This window comes from Pinus tabuliformis, chromosome 1_2 (assembly GCF_031772625.1).
Source record: "Pinus tabuliformis cultivar Carrire ecotype Pingquan chromosome 1_2, CPIR1, whole genome shotgun sequence".
Lineage (NCBI taxonomy): Eukaryota > Viridiplantae > Streptophyta > Pinopsida > Pinales > Pinaceae > Pinus > Pinus tabuliformis.
The window spans coordinates 988,790,951-988,812,083 of NC_142298.1; the positions used below are offsets into that span (position 1 = coordinate 988,790,951).

At 39.8% G+C, this 21,133-nt stretch overlaps 1 pseudogene; it reads left to right on the top strand.

Annotated features, from left to right (window-relative positions):
* Positions 1-1,305: 1,305 nt before the first annotated feature.
* LOC149209367 (G-type lectin S-receptor-like serine/threonine-protein kinase SD2-5 pseudogene) lies at positions 1,306-2,889 on the top strand (annotated as a pseudogene).
* Positions 2,890-21,133: the final 18,244 nt, after the last annotated feature.

Below are 21,133 nucleotides of genomic sequence, written 5' to 3' on the forward strand. Positions count from 1 at the left end.
CCATGGTTACCCAACTCGGCCGTACTGCCGAAAAAATTTCGCAAATTCGCTGGTTCGATTCGATTTGAGAATTAATACGACAATTCGGGTTCGATACGATGCACTGAATATAAAAGGTTCGCGGATTAATATATTAAGACTTGCATATTTCTAATCGAGATTCTAGCTTTCAATTTACAGTTCAAAACCCCTTTCCGATTTAGGAAATGGCATAATATTAAGGTTGCGAAATCATAATGATGCCTATCAGAGTATGCAATAAGAAATTTAAGGTAAATTTTTAGAGTAAGTTTTTAATGAAATATTTAAAGATTTATAATTTTTTGTGATAATTATGTGTTTATAGAGTGAAGTAAAAAATATATATAATGTATTTAATTTGTAAATTTGTAATTTATAGATTTGTCAAATTTATTTAAAAAATAAAAATATTATATGAATTATTTTAGTAAAGATGGATTTTTTTGTTAAGGTTTTGAGTAAATATTAAATTATATATATTAACATTTTGTATTATTTTGAGGAAATATTAAATATTAGATTAACATTTTGTATTATACAAAATAATAGATTTTGTTACTGTAATATATAAATTAGAGGTGAGTTTGGTTTGAAAAATAAATAATTAACAATTGATAACATAAGTGTATATTTTTAAAAAATATTTGCACTCAATATACCATTTTATTATGAACATAAAATATTCAATAAGTGAAATTTATTTGGTTGATTGTAATATATAATTTTTTGGAAATTCATTCTATATTAAGTATCATAATTTATGATGCAAGTGAGTGCATGACGATGTTATAATTGTACATTGAAATGATTTAAAATATTGGAATGAGAAGTATACTGCCAAATTTTTTCCTTATTTAATTTTAAGTAACCAAATTCTTTCTATATTAAATCTAATTCGAATTCGAACTTGAACTTGGCAACTAGGATACTTATAAGAGGTAACACTCGTTTAATATTACACAATTGGTTCGTCAAAATGTATTTTCAAATGAATTAAAAATATCCTTTTATATTGTAATACTTTTTGGTAATTGAAATTATAATTTTCAAACCCAGATTTTCCGCCGGGAGAAATTTTTTTTAGAAATAAGTTAATAATGCCCTTGATATTGTATTATAAATTACATTTCACTCATTTTCAAATAAGTCAACAAATGGTTTTCTTAATATCAACTAGGTTCGGTGACATGGGAAACTCTTTGATGGATTGTGATATGAGATAAGTCAAACCGTATCTTTATCGCAAGTGGCACAGGGGAGATTGGAAAATATAGGATGGATTATGATAAAATTTGCAGACATTGGTTCAGACATGGATGAGCAGAATTCAGATAGCTTCTTAAATCGAACGGCTAAATATTTCGACCCCAATAGAAAACGAACTCATCTGCTATTGGGTCTGCTTTTTTTATCCAGTTTTCTTTTCCTGATTCACAACCCATTTCGTAACGCAGGCTTTTACGCTTTCACGTCACTCCTAGGCACCATTTTCTTCACTTGTTTCTGTAGGAGATTCATTAAATGGCGAAAATGTCCTGCAAAACATAATGAAGGTAACGATGAATTTGACACAGAATATCTGAAGAATCTGACAGGCCTTCCTACAATATTCACTTATAAGACCTTGGAGACTGCCACCGGCGGATTCAGCAAAGAGATTGGAAGGGGAGGATTCGGTACGGTATACCAAGGAATTTTGGGCGGTGGCACTCCGATAGCTGTTAAATGTCTGGTGAGTCGTGCGGGGCAAGGACACAAGGAGTTTTGTGCAGAAATCGCCACCATATCTTCCATCAATCATTCCAATCTCGTGAGCTTGCGTGGTCTTTGTGTGGAAGGCCAACATCGAATTCTGGTGTACGAATTCATGGCCAACGGGTCTCTGGATAGATGGCTGTTTGCTTCAGAAAAACAGTTGGATTGGAAGACCAGATATTCGATTGCGCTCGACACCGCCCGGGGACTTGCTTACCTGCACGAGGATTCGAGGCTTTGTATTCTGCATCTGGACATCAAACCTCAGAACATTCTGCTGGACGAGAATTTCAAAGCGAAAGTCTCCGATTTCGGCATGGCGAGGTGTCTCGATAGAGATCTGGAAAGCCAAGTGGTGACGGAGATGAGAGGGACGGCGGGATACATGGCGCCAGAGTGGATTTTTGAGCAGGGAATCACATCCAAGACCGACGTGTTCAGCTACGGGATGGTGCTTCTGGAAATCATCAGCGGGCGCAAGAACGTGGATAGCTCTCAGGATTCGGAGCACTGGTTTTTCCCTTCTGTCGCCTTCAGCAAGGCTAGGGAAGGAAAAATGGAAGACCTGATCGATAGTAAATTGAAATTGAATACGGCAAAGGATCGGGAGGAGGCATATCGAGTAATCAAGACGGCTCTGTGGTGTATTCAGAGTAATTCGGCTTTGAGGCCATCAATGGGAACCGTGGTGCGAATCCTGGAAGGGGACATGGAAACCATGGATCCTCCATTAGCCTGCACGCTCCCGCTTGCCTCCTCCGTTGCAAATGAGACGCACAAAGTTTTGCCTGTGAAGGAATGCAGATTGGAAAATTTCACAGAGGTCACGACAACGTGCGACCCTGAAGTTTAGAAGTCCATACGGTACTACTGGCTTTGAAAGATTACAGATTTAAAAAATTTATTCAGAGAGCATTTTTATTTAGATAGTAGATTTTGAAAATTGATGGATCAATTGTGACCTCTGTGATTATTAGTCCAATTCCAAAATATTCTCAAAGCATGATGAACCGGATTGACAGTATTGGTGCATATCATCGTTATTTCGTTCCAGGCTACCAAACAATATTTGCACATAAGATGGATCGCAATGTTTGAACGTTTTGTTTCAAAAGTTCACAGAATTGATTGCCTTGTAATTATGAGATCTCTTCCCACACTAATAGCATAGACCGGCGGTGAAGAGTTCTCAAAATTTATTTATTTTTAGTTAATTTATTATCTGATTTTCATTTTGATTATATATATGTATATATGTTCATGGCATTACCATTTCACAAATGAACAGTTTTTTAATCCATGTTTTAGTTTTTTAACCCATGTATTTGATTGTTAATTAATTTATTAATAAGCATTTTTGATAAATAATATTATAAATTATAAATTTTTGTGTTTGTCTTATTTTTTAATTAAATTTTGATTATCTTAATCTTTATTTTATTAATGTTTACTAACATATTGGGGTTATATTTTAAGTTAATTTATTATTTGACTTTCATTTTGATTATATATATAGGCATTACCATTTCCCCAAATGTACAGTTTTTAATCCTTGTTTTAGATTTTTAACCAATGTATTTGATTGTTAACTAATTTATTAATAAGTATTTTTGATAAATAATATTATAAATTATAAATTTTTATGTTTATTTTTTAATTAAATTTTGATTATCTTAATCTTCATCTTATTAATGTTTAATAATTTATTACGGCTATTAGCATAAATTAGAATCCTTAGTTGTTTTATTAAAATTAGTGAAATAATTAATTATAATTTTAATATTTTAATATATTCAAAAATGATGTTGACTATACCAAAGGTCGTGTCACACGTGTTACTTTTTTCTAAAGCGAAGCCTCTTACTTACCTAAAAATAAGTGATAAGGACAATCTTGCTTGAGTTATTAATTTATTCTCACCCTATTAATTTCTTCCTTACAATGAAAATATATTTTAACATATACTAATAAGTATATTGTTGCAAAGTTTCTACGATATTGTTATTAAATTTGTGTTCCTATGTTTTCAATTATTGAATTATGTGTAGGCTACTTTGTAAAAGCTAATAATGTGTTTTAATAGTACGAGTAAAATGTTTTTTCCCATATAATGGTAACATCAATTTTAAACTGTATTCAAACCTATATTAAATATAGCAATTTGATTTCAATGTTAAAATTATTATTTTTCCTTTTTAACATATTGCACATTACATGTATCAAAAATAACTCTAAACCTGCCTTGACAATATACACTTTCACACAAATTCTTATCTACAATAGATCGGGATTATTTTAAATTAATTCATTACAACGATATTAATATAGACTATCTTTTCAAGCCCGTCACTTGTTGTAAAACATAATTATATGTTTTTTTTTAAGTTAAAGTGTTTTTACTAAGGAAAAGGAGAAAAGAGAGATTTACATTGTTGCATGTACTTATCAAAAAGAAAAAAAAACTTGGTGTCATTTCTACTAAATTTGTTGGTTAGAATGGAAGAACAAAAACATATAACAAATTGTCACTACAAATTAAGTAGTCACAACCGAAATGATCAATAAAACAAAAACACACCTAATATCAGAATGCAACACACAACTATTAGCAATTAGAAGTGTTGACCAGAGCTAGGTTCTTTAGTCGAGTATCACGTGAAGAGGGAGGCATGAAGTCACGATGGATGTGTTTTTTCATATATGTCAACCTTCCTTCAAACAATTTCGAATTCTCATATATCCTCCTTTGACCCCTTTCCAAAATGGTCAGACAATCCTACAATTTCCCTTGTTTGCATTCCAGGTCATTCATGAATTCTATGACAACATCTCTATCATCGTGATGATCTCGAATAAGTTGCTCAAAGATGAGAGTTACATGTCCAAATTGACTTTAAAACACATCCAAAAGTGGGGGCACTTCCCACAAATTTTAGTCCTCCATCATATACTCCGCTCATTGGCCCCTCATACATATTCCCCTCTGCACCCTGCCATGTTGCACTACTACACCAAGGGCACTTTTAAGACTTTTTTTAAGACAAAACAAATCTTTTGTCTTAAAAAATCACTTTGTATTTTAGTTATTTTACATTAAAATTTAATATCAATTAAATTGTCTTAACTATAAATTTAAGATAAAAAAAATATGAGACAAAAATATTTTAAGACAGAACTTTATATTTAAGACAAAAATAGTTTAAGACAAAAGCATTTTGAGAAACAAATATTTTAAGACAAAATTAGTTTGAGACAAACATTTAAAGACAAAACTTTATATTTAAGACAAAAACAATTTAAGACAAAATTATTTTAAGACAAAAACAATTTAAGACAAAATTATTTTAAGACAAAAATAATTTAAGACAAAATTATGTTAAGACAAAACTTTATATTTAAGACAAAAACAATCTGAGACAAAACTTTATATTTAAGATAATGGCCACTTTAGATGAAACCAATTTATTACAATTAACAATTAAGACACAAACATATCAATTTAAGGAAATATTATCTAACAACTATAAAATTGACTCTCAGAGTGTGCCCTAAGTCTGCCATCTTGTAGGGAACTATGTCTGTCTTGCGCCTATACCGAGGTTGTTATTTTACTTACCATTCACATTATATTATATAAATACAATGATTTGTTGGGCTCTTTGTTTTGTGGGGGTGGTCGACCAAGAAGAACATGACAACTTTTACTGACAAGATGTTTCGGACATCAATTCCTCTTCTATCCCTTTCATATTTGATGATACGATTAGAGACAACTTGTTTATCATTGCATTTGACATTGCTACACGAAGCGGGATTTAAAGAATATTTTAAGAGAAAAGAAATATTTTGTCTTCAAATTTTCAGTATGAGGCACTAGTAAAAAAGGGTAAAGGTAAAGGATTAGGGGTTTGTCTACTAGCATTCACCAAGTGGTTGGTTTACAATGGTTGTGAAGTGATATTAAACAAAGGAAAGGCGTTCATGAGACACATAGCCACAAGACAAGTGAGGTAGATTGGGGTTCGTGTGAAGAAATTATATAAGCTAGATGTGGAAGATTGTGTTGCATTAAGCACTAAGGCGGATAAAGTACAGGTCGCAATGTCGATGAACTTTGGCAAAAAATACTTGGTCATTTCCATCTTGGTATCTAGAATATTATACAACAAATAACCACTAGCCTCCCTAAAGGAGCACTTAAGCAGTTGGATGTACGCAAAGGATGTACGTTGCGGAAGTACATAAAATCCACATCCCATGACCGAGACAACAAAGCACATGTAGTCCTAGAAAGGATCCACTATGATGTTTATGGACCTTTCTCGACAACCTACACTATCAGACACAAATATTTTATCATTTTTATTGATGACTTCTCATAGAAGTGTTGGATATTCTTCATGTGGAAGAAATATGGGACATTCTCCAAGTTCATAGAACTCAAGGTACTGGTTGAAAAAGAAGCTATCAAGAAGGTGAAGGCTTAGTTGTAGCAGCTGCAACACCCTCGAAAATTTTGGCCTGCACTTAAATTTCAGAGCCTAATATGGATATTGTGATCGATCATTCCTTAGTCACTTATTTGTAAGTTAATCATGATCTCAATCTCTCCTTTTCGATCTTAAGAGTCGTTCATGCTTTTATTTTTACATAGAATCTGTCATCTTTGGGCATGTGGGTTATCGCTTGTCATGAAAAGGGAGGTTTGTTTTGATTCAAGGGGAAATATTTATGAGAATGGGTTGTCCTCACCACATAGACATGTTTCACACTCATTTCACACAATCTATCATCCTCCCAAAGTCTATCATCGAAGCCGCACTTGCTGTAAGATGCCACAAAGGTTGTTGCATTAAACGAAGTATGTGTTATATGATCTAGATGGTCTATGTTGTATCGCTAAGTTTTCAAGTGTGTGATCGTAGTCAAGTTTTATCATTGTTCACATCAATTCCATTACTCCCACACAGCTGATTTCAGAGTATCCTTATCAACCTAGCCTCAACCAACTTTCCTAAACTACGCACTTCACATATGTAACCCTCAAGATTTTCCCTTTCCTATTGGAACTGTGGAACACACACAAATCCCAACCTCACTTAGCATTCAAAACTGCGGAGTGACCCAATGTCTCCAGAAATTGTGTAGTTTTGTCCCTTGAGTACCCAGTCTACCTTGCATCCTAAAATTGCATAGATGTGTCCTCCCATGGCCTCATCCCATAGCAATGCCTTTCATCCAGCTAAAACTGTGTAAATGTGTACTCCCACGGCCTCATCCCGCAGCCGTCACTGCTCACTGAAACTACACAAGTATGACTTTCAGGGGCCACGAAGAAAAATGACATGATAGATGACTCTAGAGGAGTCGAGGATAAAAATAAGCAGACCAAGGAACCCAAGGTATGTCAGGCGGAAAGAGTCGATAGTGCGGACACAAATCAACCTCCCTAGGAGCCTAAGACTCTCTAGTGACAAACAAGACAAACAAGAGCAATCCTTCTCTAAACATGCATTTACCATATAAGAAATCAAGTGTTTAGATCCTACCTGTAGTCCAATGCTGTTGTAGCAGTCTAGCTCCGCGGATCCGGATGAGCTCCTCCTTCACTTTGAAACCTGCATCCACTAACAATCAAACGATTAAATAGCACTTGATAATCTCATAGAATAAAACATATTTAACACATAGACCAAGGAGTACATGAAACAACTCATAAATAACAAGTTATTGAGAAGAATGGACTCATTTGCATTAATAGGTAACAAAAGGAACAAATACAACCTGAGCCTTGGTGTTGTGCAAGTCCCTCCCAGGGTCCATCAAGAGTTCTCCTTTACTTTGACAAAGCTCACCCACTTCCAAATAGAACAAGCAAAGATGACAATCTCTCCTCACAAGCTTCTAAATGGGAGTCCTAATTCCTGCAGCATTTACCCTTAGAAATGTATAGCTTCCAACCTCCCCTCCTTCTGGCCCAATGCCTGTATTTATAGTGCTTAAGAGGAGGTTAATCAGGTCCACCATCAATGGGATAATCCCCTCTTTGGATGGGATAGCTCCCTTATTGATGGGATAAGTTCCTCTTTGGTAGGAGTGCATGAACCATCTGGAGGCGCTCAATACACGTCGAACAACCTTCTAGAATGCTCTAGAAATGACCACAAGTAACTTTTTAAAGATGAAACTTGCGCATTTTAACCTTTACAGGGGGACGCACCTGCCCCTTTACATACAGAGCGTCCAAAGACGCAGCTTTTGTGAACATTGGGTGCGTCCCCGCAGGTAAGGTTGAGAGAACCTGCGTACCCAGAGATAAATACATTTATAAAGACTTTCTCTCTTTTTGGAGTTTGACATGGAGAGCAGAGGCTTAAGACTTGCCCAGGAGGATAGCATGACTGTTGATAGAGCCATACTAACTGTAAATAGCCATGGTGACATTTTTTAGTGTAACAGATTGCCCCCTAAAGTGCGAATCCTGTAATAGATTAGGGTTTTGTATTATCTAGGAAGGGTGAAGCGCTTTATCATTTCAAGGATTATCTCGTGGAGAGCCTGGTTAGAACCTGCAATTTTCAACACAAAATACATGTATAAGATTATATCATCACTGAGGTAGGCATTCCCATACTCAGATTAAAACTTTAACTAACAGACTAACTACTCTGATACAGGAATGATCTTGCAGTACATCATAATCATAGACTTTTGTAGACACAGTATGGGCGCAGCCATCTGTTTATGATTAGTCTACTTAGATAATGAATACAAAACTCCTCGCAGCCTGGATGGTGGAAACTAGATCCAGGGTCTTCATTTCTACTTCCCGAATTGGTACGATTCTAGCCATGCGAATAAATGAGTTGATGTCGAACATGGTAGAAACCACTTGATTACCAGTCGATGATGTAAACTGTTAACAAGCGTTAGAGAGACCACCAGTAATGTCAATGGTTCTCAAAGTACCGAGTACAATCCATGAGATGTGAATGAATGAGTTGATGTCGAACATTTCACGGAATCCTTCGATCGAAAGTCAATGATGTAAACTGACGTCAAAGGCGAGAAACCTGCCATTGATGCATGCAGACTTCAAGGTACTGACGATTTCTAAGTCATCTTTCTAGATAATGTGCTGATGTCGATAGAAAGCGACTCGTTGCAGGCAAGCCCGCAACACGAAATCATTGTTCAAGTTGAAGAAATGTTGCTGTAAGGACTGACTCAGGGATGGTCAAATGGATGATAAGTATTTTGCAGATGAAAGTTTTGTTTGCAGACCTCTTGAACACATAACGACACAACAGATGGCTTGGTGATAAACGACTCAAAGTTAATCCCCGGAACCCGGTTGAAGACTTTCAAAGTGGTTTGATCAACTGTGAGGTAAAGGATTTCCCAACCCAGGTGAATGAAAAGTGTCATGTTCAAGAGTGGTAATAAAGTTTCTTCTGAGACAAAAGGTAACAAACAGGCTCATTCTTCTCTCTTTTCCCCCACCATTTCTGGCAAGTACCTCTTTATTTTTAACAAGCTTGAGGAGGATAGCATATGCTTGATTATAAGCTCATCCTTCGGATGAGTCCAACCTAGTTTTGATTCGAACCCTAGGAAGGAGTGGTTCGTTCCTGTTTGTAATTGAACAGGTCCTTTACTGTGAAATGTTTAACGAGCCCAGTATAGGAGAAACTCGGCATTTTTCAATTTTAGAGAGTCTGAAAAACTTAAGAAGACTCCAAGTTGAACTTTTTCGTAAATTTGTGTCCCTCAAGCCCGAAAAAGTATAAAATAATACCTGGGGGAACCGCTTGATCTTGCGACCAAGGAGTACTTTCATAATTAGTGCCACTGACCTGAAAAGTAAAAAGCGATCAAGGACACGTCATTTTATTTCCAGTATCGAGTTTGAAACGACAAAAACCCGGCAATCTTTTCCTGTTTTTACGGTCAGAAAAGGGCTATAAGGGGACCGTCTTTTAATTCCGTTTTAACGAGTGTAAAAGAAATGCTCGGCAATCTTTTCATATTTTAGGAGTCAGAAAAGGGCTTAAAAGATGACTCTGATATTTTGGTTCGTGAAAAATGACAATTTTCCCTCTAAATCCCTTTGTCCTGCACAAAAACGACACATTACTCATACCTGTTTAAGATAGGCAAAAATACATCGAAAAACATCCTTCCATGGTGAAAAATGAACAAATTCATCCAAAAAACCTATAAAAAGACTTTTTACCATGTCATTTTTACCGTTTTACTGTTGAGGTTGAAAAAAGGGCTTTTGGCAAGAAACTTCCTGTGGTCGCTGCGGAAAATCCGACCGTCAGAATCGAACGCCGTCTCTTCCAGGTATTTTACAACATCCTGCTCTTCAATTTCATCCGATTAAAATTGTGTTTTAGGTTTTAGTTTTGATTTTTGGGGGGTTTTGGGTTTCAAAGTGCGCTCTGCGGGGGACGCAGGTGCCCTTCGGGTGACCTGCGTCCCCCGACTTTTTCCTGTATAGGAAAAAGGTCGGGGGACGCAGCCCACCTTCAAGCCAGCTGCGTCCCGACGCTCTGTGTTCTAAACGCGGGGTGCGTCCCCCGTGAAAGGCGGAATTTGAAACCCCAAACTCCACAAATAACCATTAAAAATTTCCCAAATCAATTCTAATCTCTGTTTCTTGGTGTGTAGGGTACTCACCATGTTGGATTGGAGAGAAAGAGAGCACAAAGACGTTGATTTAGCCGCAATTGAACATCAACCTTCCATTGATGCCCTAAAAGCATGCGAGCTATATAAATACTGGGCCATACCTGGCATGAGGGCTCAGGTGAGATTCTTGGAATGGCTGGTTGAGAGATGGAACGTTCAAGAGCAATGATTTTACATAGGAGGACACCAGCTCGAGATAGAGCCCTCTGACGTATACTTTCTCACTGGCTTGCCAAATAGAGGCGAGCAACTCAATCTAGCCGGGACTAGGCCGGGTGGCCAATCCCTTGCTAGTCTCCGGGCAGATTGGTGCACACCCAATGCACACCATCCGAAAGGCGTGGAAATCAAACACATCTCTCTGTGTGAACTCAAAGTTATAGCTTTCACGGTTACCAGAATTTGCGGCGCAGCCGCTTTACATATTGCCTCCGGGTCCCAAATGCGGATGGCGATTAACTGTTACCAAGGCACCATTTTCAACTGGTGTGATGCTGTGTCGGCTAATATGAAGAGCCAACTGACTAGGGCAAAGAACGGACGACTGAGGACCTTTGGATATGGGCCTCTAGTTGTGAGCTTTGCCTTAGAGAGAGTTCCGATGCTGATCCCTCAGCAACTCACTGTTGATATCTTGGGTCCTCGGGAGCCAAAGCTGATACGATGGGTTACGGTGATGGCCCGGCATCCTGACGAGGGCACAGCGATTGTTCGATTCTCTGATAGTTATTTTCACTGGTTAGAGGACCAGGTTTTTTCGATCCAAGACTTTCTCTATGCCGGAGTAGATTTTCGAGGTGATCCGGACATGGTTCTTCCACAGGGAGAACAATGGGATGACAGAGGTACTTTATTTTTCACAAGTTTTCAAATCATGTATTTTTTGTTTTTTATATATATCGTCTCAAAACTTACAGTAAAAATTTTCAAAATGCAGATGTTGGACCACAGCGCCCAGCCAACCTCTGGCCTTTTGAGAGGAGACATCCAGTTGCACCGGTACCGGCCCCACAGGACGCGGTTGCAGAGTCACTAGCTGAGTTGGAGCAGGATCTAGAGCGTCTGACGGTGGATATACCTGAGACTACCATAGATGATATTCCTATCAGACTTCAGCGCTATGTAGTCGCAGTCCCTGGACCGTTTAGGAGATTTTTGTGTAAGGTAGCCCGTGCAGTGGTGTCGTATAGGGAGCACCACCAGTGATTGGCTAGTCACTTTGTAGACACATGTGACATTTTGGACTTTTTGTACTTTATCATTTTTGCCGATCATAAGGTGTTTTTCAACCTATGATCGAAGACGATGTATATTTTTTGACACACTCCTATCTATATATATATCACTATTACCGGCTTATCTTGTTTAACATATGTGATGAAATGTTTTTAAATTTACTTGCATGATTATCGTAAATGTCTGTCCAACATTCGAGAAGCAATTGCATCTGCTAATGTATTTAAAGACCTTGGAATATGCTGATATTCAATGTAATCAAATTCACGTTCCAAGACACGCACTCTCAAAAATAACCTTAATAACACAGGATTTCTAATGGCATATACTCTATTAAGCTGTAATACAACAAGTTCAGAATCTAACCTCACTATCAAACGTCGAATTCCAAATGAAATAGATTCGGATAATAATTCAACCACTGCACTGTATTCTGCAATGTTGTTCGTTGTTTGACCGAGGCTTACCCCATGCATAGAGACTAACTCGTCAGAGGGCGAATAGATAACCCAAGCTGCGGAAGAGATATTCCGTGTACTACGACAAGCACCATCAGCAAATCCGATGTATGTTTGGAGAGGCGTCGACATCTGCAATATCAAGAGTAAAACCAAGATAAGCCAGAATAACGACGAAAAACACACTCTCTAAGCTAAGCACACTAACCAAACTAACAAACACACTAGCTAGAAAGAAAACCTAACCTAACTAAAAAATCTCCATACCCACCATTTAAGCATAATACCTCTTTAGGTAAAGACCATTTCTGGGTTTACCCAAAGAGTCCCCATCAAAATCTACTAGCTCATAGTCCCCTTTTGCTAGCTTTCGCTTTACAATGTAGGGTCCATGCCACATAGGAACGAACTTTCCAGCACCTAGCTTATCGTTAGCTTGATCATATAATAGCACTAGGTCTCCCTCCGAAAAACTTCGAGGGGTCACATTTCTATCATACTGAGCTTTCATTCGCTTCGCGTGAGTCTCGATTGCCAATGCAGCGTCACGTCGAGTCTCATCTAACTGAGCTAAGTATAATAAACGTTTCTCCTCTTCGGAAGTAGCTGGGAGTAATTCGACAGCCATTTGAAGTGATGGGATTTCGCATTCAATGGGTAACACAGCTTCCAAGCCATAAACTAGCTGGAAAGGAGTGAACCCTGTTGAAGTTTTTACTGAGGTTCGGTATGCCCATAGCGCTGAAAATAACATGTTGTGCGAATTCGACCGATGAATACCAATGGTTCGTCGGATCATGATAACCAGAACTTTGTTGATAGACTCAACCAAACCGTTGGCTTGCGGATAATAAGGAGTAGAGCTATCGTGGCGCAAACCAAGCTGACTTGTAAGCTCAGTCATCATGATGTTTTGAAAATGGCTCCCATGGTCAGTGATGATTGCTTGTGGGACACCAAACCTAGTTATAATATGATTGAATACGAAAACTGCAGCTGTTTTGCCGCTTGCGTCGAATGTAGGCATCGCCTCGGCCCATTTAGTGAAATAATCAACCGCGAGGATGATATACGCATGCCCCCCGGCCGAGTGAGGGTTACAAGTAATAAAGTCGATACCCCATTTGGCGAATGGACCAACGGAAATTATAGGGTGGAGAGGAGCAGGTGGTGCGCGCATCTTGCGATCAAACACTTGACAGTTGTGGCACTTCCGGACTGCAATGATACAATCTTTAAACATGGACGGCCAGAAATAGCCAGCGCGCAACACCTTCTGAGCTGTGGCATACCCAGACATATGACCACCACATGCTCCAGAGTGACAATCATTCAAAACCCTCTTCGTGAGTTAAACAACGTCGAAAAACTAAGTCTGCCCCCCGGCGATAAAGTGTATCTCCAATAATCTTGTATTGCTGGGATTGAAACCGAATTTTTCGACGTTCCGACTTTGAAGCTTCAAGCCGAAAGGTTTGGGTTTGGAGATAGATGATTATATCCCCGTACCACGGATCTAAAGTACTGATAAGAAACAAAGATTCGTCCGCAATGGACTCCTCTGCCACAGTTTCTGTGTCAGTACGCGGGAAATCACACATCAATTCCGCAAAAACTAAGGATTTCTTAGACTTGGACTTCTCAAACTCCAAGTCGAACTCTTGCAGGATAACAATCCATTTAGAGTACTTGCCCCCTAGCAGTTGTTTTGTCAAAATATAAATCATAGGGTTGCAATCCGAAATAACTATAGTTTTACGAAGAAGAATGTAGTGACGAAAACGCTGGACAACTTGAACGACTGCCAGGGCCAATTTCTCCACATGCGAATATTTTAGCTCAGTGGGGTTTAATGTCCTACTAAGATAATATATCACATGTTCCGCTCCGAATTCATCTTCTTGAACTAACACCATTCCAATAGTGGAATGTGAAGCTGCGAGGTATAAGAAGTAGTCTTGGTTGTAGTTGGGAGGATGCAACAACGGTGTATGGGTCAACGCGTGCTTAAGTGCATCAAAAGATTGTTGGGCAATCTCGTCCCAAAAGAATTGAGCGTTCTGTTTCAACAACCGTGTAAAACCTTTAGTGACCTCGGCGTAGTTTGGGATGAATCGGCGTAAAAAGTTCGCTTTCCCTTGCAAACTTTGGAGTTGGCGCAAACTCGAAGGAGGAAGCAATTTGATGATAGCTTCGACCTTTGAGGGATCGACGCGAATGCCGGCTTTTGAAACAACAAAGCCTAGCAATCGACCTGTTTCTATACAGAAAACACACTTGTGTGGATTCAACCGAATACGATAATGCCTACACCTCATAAAGATTGCTCGTAAGTGGACAAGGTGATCAGCTCGATGTAAAGAATGAGCAGGCAAATCATCGAGATACGGTTGCACAATGTGCTTGATGTCATGAAATGCGTAAGACATCACCCGTTGAAAAGTGGCTCCGGCATTCTTAAGCCCAAAAGGTAATTTGCAGTAAGCAAATGTCCCCCATGGAAAAATGAATGCCGTTTTTGGTTGATCGACAGGTAGAATATTGATTTGATTATAGCCCGAAAAACCATCCATAAAGGAAAACATTTCACTTCCGGCACAATCATCAATTATTTGATCGATATAAGGCGTTGGATAGTTGTCTTTTGGACAAGCTCGATTTATATCCCTATAATCGATACAGATTCTTATTGTTCCTTGTTTCTTGTTAACCAGAACAATATTCGATACCCAATCCGTTAACGGGATTGGATAAATGAAACCTGCTTTCAACAGCTTCTTGACTTCTGCTTTAATCGCAGCCGCTTTCCGAGGGTGAATCTGACGCAACCGTTGCCGGACGGGTTTAGCGTCCGGGTAGGTCTTTATTTCATGAACAACAATGGCAGGATCGATTCCCAGCATTTCCTCGTAAGACCAGGCAAACACATCGCGGAATTCTTGGAATAGGGCCTTGTAAGTTTGGATTTCATCCTCTGTACATGCGGCACCTATATGAATGTTCTCCTCAATTCCGGGCTTCACTGAAATATCAATGGGAATAGTACGAGAAATATTCCCCAAATTCAACTCTGAATCAGAATGTTTCGTTGGATCCTGAGCGTCTTTGACATATTCAGGGGTAAAAATAGATGAAAAATCATTTTCAAATGCATCATCCTTAGGTAAAAATAAAGATCTGTGATGGAGATCTTCCCATGGTAGATCGTCTACACTTAGGATTTTGCGAAGTTATTCGTCAGATGACACGACTTCGGGAAACGCAATCCGTTCTAAGGTTGAGGTGAAAAGTGATTCTTCACCGACCACATTCATTTGGTCGATTTGGGTTGAAAGCGAGTCGGTAAAAGACATGACGGCTTCATAAGAAATTTCATATGGACTCAAAGGCATAGCATCACCGAATGAGTCTATCTCAGATTTAGATGGGACGATCCAAGGATCATCATAAATAATGTTGTCTGATGTAATCATATGAATTGATGCAAATGAAGGGTCTGCGTTGATTGGAGGGAAAGGAAAAGTTCCCAGTAAACCGGAATCTTTAACTAAACCGACGCCAACGTCCCTATAAGGGATTATCGTCCTACCGACATGCTGGATACTCTCTGAAGAGGCTGGGTCGGATGAAAAGTATGTCAGCTGATCAATTGTCACGATCTTACCGTTATGTGGAAACTTTATTACTCTGAAGACCGACGAAACGACCGCTGTCATAGCATATGACCAACTTCGACCCAAAAGAAGGTTGTAGTCTAGAGGGGCATCAACCACTTCCACATCCAGACTAACGGTTTTACCTTCTACCCCTATAGGCAATTCCTGTAGAATACCAAACGGACGGAACCCACGGCCATCAAAGGCCTTAAGGATGGTCAGGGATTGGTTCAGCGAAGGAGAACCAAGCGATCTCCAACACTGAATCGACATAATACACGTAGAAGCTCCCTCATCAATCACAGTCCGATGAATAGGCCTGTTTTTTACTATCACTGGGATTTGGAAAGCCATTTGATGGGGTAGACGCGGTGTACTATTTTCTAGATCGAAGATTATCAAGTTCGGGTCCTGAACATCAATAGCTCCGATAGCCGACAAAAGTAATTTTCGTTGTGCTGGGCATGATTGCAGCACTTCTAACGCCGACATTGCTGAGGGTGAAACAGCTAAGTCCTCAACAATGTTGTAATTTTGGGCTGCTCTCGCATGTGGATTGAAAGCAGACCTTCGAAGTACACCCTTGGCGGGTGGTTTAATTACTAAGTCCGGGTTAGGTTTTTCGATCTGTAGTGGATCGGAACCAGGAGCTGAGGTTGATGGGTTAGAGTGAGAAGATTCTGCTTCCTTACCATCAACAGGATTCTTACTACCATAATCTTGCGATTGAGTCGCAATCCTCACATGAGACATCATCAAAATGGGTTCTTCACTGGCATTCGAGGAAGAACCTATCATCTTATTCTCCTGCTCCGGAAATGGATTTTTTAACACAGCAGGAGTGGGAGAACCTTTGACTATTTTCACAACCTCGGCCCGATGAGGGCAATCTCTCGTAAAATGATCCTCTTCACAAATAAGACAAGGATATCGAGGTTTGTGCTTTTCGTCATTGGTTTCCGACTTTTCCGTTTTCTCCTTCGGAGCCTTGTCCGCTTTAGCCTTCTTCTTTCCTTTCTTCTTTCCACCGTTTTTTGATTTGGCCGTAGATGACTCTACAGCGTGAATATCGGCGGAAAGTTCAGGAGAAGACTCTCCTGTCGGGGAATCAGGCAAGGTGATTATAGGAGTAGTAGAACTCTTGGAAGACTTCTTCTTGCTCTTTGTGTTCACCGTACCAATCATACCATCAGCGGCATGAGATCCCGAAGGAGCAGCAGCGATTTGATTCGATTTTGGAAGATCTGGAATCTTCTCGTGTAACGTACCCTACTGAGTATAAACTAAGTCAAGGTACTGCGCCTGAGCAATGACTTGCTCCTCAGTAACTACTCCAGCCTTAGCTACATCTTCAGTAATCTTTGGTAACAATGATTTAACAAACCATTCAGCTAAGATTTGGTCTGGAATAAAAACTTTCACCAACCTTCTTCGATGTCTCCACTCATGAATGTGATCGGAAATATACGTGGACGTCGATTGTTTTAGTGAAGTCAATAACTCCGTGCCGTTATCGTATCTGACCGGCAACTGAAAGTGAGTTAAGAACGAGGTAGCTAACTGGCTAAAATTGTAAAAAGAGGCCCGTGGTAACTCAATGTACCACTTGGCCGCGAGACCAATGAGTGTACGCTGAAAAAGACGTAAGCGGATCGAATCATCCGAGATAGAATTTGAAGCACACCAGAGGTGGTAAGTCATCACATGATTGGACGGATCCTCTCCAGGCTTACCTTCGAACTTGGGTATATCACTCGGCAACTTATTTGGCATTGGCGGCCAGAACTGAAGATATTGAATTGGATCATTCGTTAGGCGTGTCAAATCTGGTAAATCCAAAGTTGCGATAAACGGTAATTGCCGATTAGGATCTCTAAAACTCTGAGTCATGACACCAGCCCCAGGAGGAGGATATCCAGGATAACTAGGAACGGGAATCGCATTAGGGATATTATATCCTCCTGGAAAACCAGGATTAACCGAACCGTACTGGGGTTGTTGAGGTTGTTGATAAGTGTACCCAGGATACGGTTGATACTGGTAAACTGGCTGCTGGACAGCTTGCCTTTGTTGGTACTGTCCCTGGTACGGTTGTTGAAAAAATTGAGGTTGAGAAGTGACAACCATACTTATACCAGGCTGACCTATAGGCATCTGGACCGTGGTTTGAATCGTAGGTCCAGACAAAGGTAAAGATGCCTGAGGAGTGGTTGCAGAGACAGTAGAAACCGGAGCTGTTGATACTCCAGAAGTAAGTGCGGTAGATGCAGCGGTAGTTGCAGCAGCCGTTTGAGATGGAGTACTAGGTGCAATTGGCGGCTGAGTAACTACCGAAGTTACAGAAGTTTGAACATTTGACTGGGCAGGTTGCGGTTGCTGGGGTGAACCAGAAACTACGGGTTGTCCAGCTTGAGGTACCAACTGTATACTTGGCTGCAACACCTGTTGACCCTGTGATGGATCCCACACTAACATTCCAGGGTATTGACCCGTAACAGGTTGAGAATACTGAGGTCCATAACCGGATTGAGGATAGGATTGATAATTGAAAGGTGCAGTTCCCATACCTTGACCATATGACTGACCTTGAGGTGGTTGATAACCTTGACTTGAGTATTGACCTTGAGGTTGATAACCTTGGGGTAAATACTGATACTGGAGTTGGCCTTGACCTTGAGGTTGATAACCTTGAGGTTGATACCCTTGGGGTTGATACCCTTGAGGTTGCCATCCTTGAGGTTGATATTGATACTGAGGTTGACCCTGGGGTACATATTGAGGCTGGGGTTGACCTTGAGGCATGTATTGCACCATAGGTACATACTGACCTTGAGGTTGCCCCCCAGACACAATTTGTGTACCTTGAGGTTGCCCCCCAGGCGGTAACTGAGGCTGCCCCCTAGGCGGTAATTGGCCACCTTGAGGTTGGGAAACGAGAGCTGAACCTGACATCATGTAAATGTCTCCTACACCCAATGGTATATTACCACTGTTTCCAGCTAATAACCCATGATCAACGGGTTGAGGAGACGCCCCCGCAAAGGTACCAGAAAGCGATTGATACCCAGTGGGAACAGAAGGACCGCCGTGTAAGAAAGATTCAGGAGCTTGAGTAAACACAGACGACTGACCAGACATATTTACAGGAGTATAAATACCTCCAGGTGGAAAAGGAGTACGATGTGGAGAAAAACCTATCCCTGAGTTGTCTAAATAATTGGTTAACGAAAGGTACCAAGTAGTACTTCTAGGAGGACTGTAAAAGATAGATTCACGCTCCCTTAGATCAATAGTAAGTTGATCTTCAAGGTTAGAAACGCCTATTTCTTCCTCTGGAGCAAGTTCTTCAATAACAATCAAACCAGTAGGAATATTTTCGGTGATAACTCGTTCTATCCTTGGTGAATCTGGAACACTAGAAGTCGGAGTAACAGGTTCGGATATTTCAGGTTCTTCGCCTATATCACTAGTAGACGAAAAACTACCAGCAAGCTCAGAAACTGTAACAGCTTCAGGATTATAACCTGTCTCTAGACTTTGGTAATCTGGATGGACTACCAAGGAAGATTCTCCTTCTTCAGGTGAACCTACTTTACTGCCACTAGGAGGAGTTACAAGGACCTTCAACCCTTCGTACTGACCCGGGACGTCTTCGGGAGATCCACCCCATGATCTACGGAGTTTCCTCAACAAATCAGTTCCGGTAACAATCTTAGGTTACTTGCCCCGAAGTCTACGGGACTGTCTCGGTAATTCCGCCACAGCTAAAACTTTTTAACTACTACACACGAAAACAAAGTAAAATCTCAAATCAAACCACCTAAAGTCGCTAAAGAACCAAACAAATTTGAATCACACGCCTAAAGAATCTAGGGCGTCAAACCAAGCACAAACAGTAGCCTTCCAGACCGAAAACGCTAGTTGGAGATGAAACCCAACATCGCCGGATTCAGTACAGAAGTGGCGGGTGGAACAGTTACCCCAGCAACCTGCTTAATGAATAGACCGGCACAAATTCCTCCACTTTAACCATCTCGAGTGAAGTGAACCCCCCGGAAAATCCAAGTGAGTCTAGCCGACGTCTGCTCCAGGTACAGTGGGATCTTCCCTCCACCGTCACCTCGGTAGAATCCTAAAGATAATGGTCACTAAGGTTACCAACCGCAACAAATGCACCTGGGGGAACAGTCTACACTCCGACAGCACGCAAGGGCAGAGTATCAAGCTCAATCCCCTTATCGGCTCCTTGACAATAATCCAAGGTTTACCGACAAGTGACCCCTGGCTCCTCGACAATGGTTAATCCGAGGTTTACCGTTTGTAATACGTGCGTGTCTGGCGTCGTTCCCAACGAGGGGGGATTGATCCCCTCACTGGTTCGGACACGAGCTCGTGCTTCTCCTTTAAGAGGAGCTTTCCCAGAGTACAAATGAGACAATTGGATTTATTCTATCACAAGATAAGCTACTTGTTTGGTTTTGTTGTCTTGGAGAGTTAATTACTCTCCTACTCCAAGACACTAGCCTGATCTAAATTGGTGTTTCAGAGCCCTAGTAAATAAAAGTTACTACGTTGATTTTACTTTAAGCGTTAATTTTATGGTTTTCCTTAAAGACAAAAGGTAGCGGAAGTGAAACCAATGGTGTGTAGACTCGACTCAAACCACTACAAAGATGCACCTAAGATGATTTACGCTACTTTCCTCTTTCAATGAAATTCTTAACTAAGAGAGTTGAGAGATGCAAATTTTATAGAAAACAACTTTCTTAGTAAAGACAATCAAAGAAACAATTCTCTTTATCTTTTCAAGCATACAAACATGACCACTCTTTACGTGCACGAAAAATTCTTTTTCTTTCAAAATGCCTCAAAGCTACTTGAAACAAAACTTTTCAAAGGAGATGTTTTTGTATTTTCTTTTACCTAATAAAGCATATAAATCTATTTTAACGAAAATTAATCTCAAAAACTATAAAATCTTTGAAAACTTGACTCACAAGCAAATCAAAAGGGAAATTACTCTAAGCAAACCTAACGAGGCAAAAGCCTACAAGGATGATTCTAGGTTGTTTTACTTGACCACAATCAAGCCAAGGACCAGCTAATGCAGAATCAAAAGACTAGTCAAAACAAAACTCAAATCTTTTTGTTCTTTTTGTAAAATGGAATTCAAGACTCATTCAACAAGCTCTTCGAAATTTGCCCAAAGAGACAACTCAATGGTAAGTTGCTCTCACAGGTAGACTTTATGACAGGTCTAACTTCTAAGAATGCTGACAAAACCAGAGATATCTAAGGCTTGACAACTTC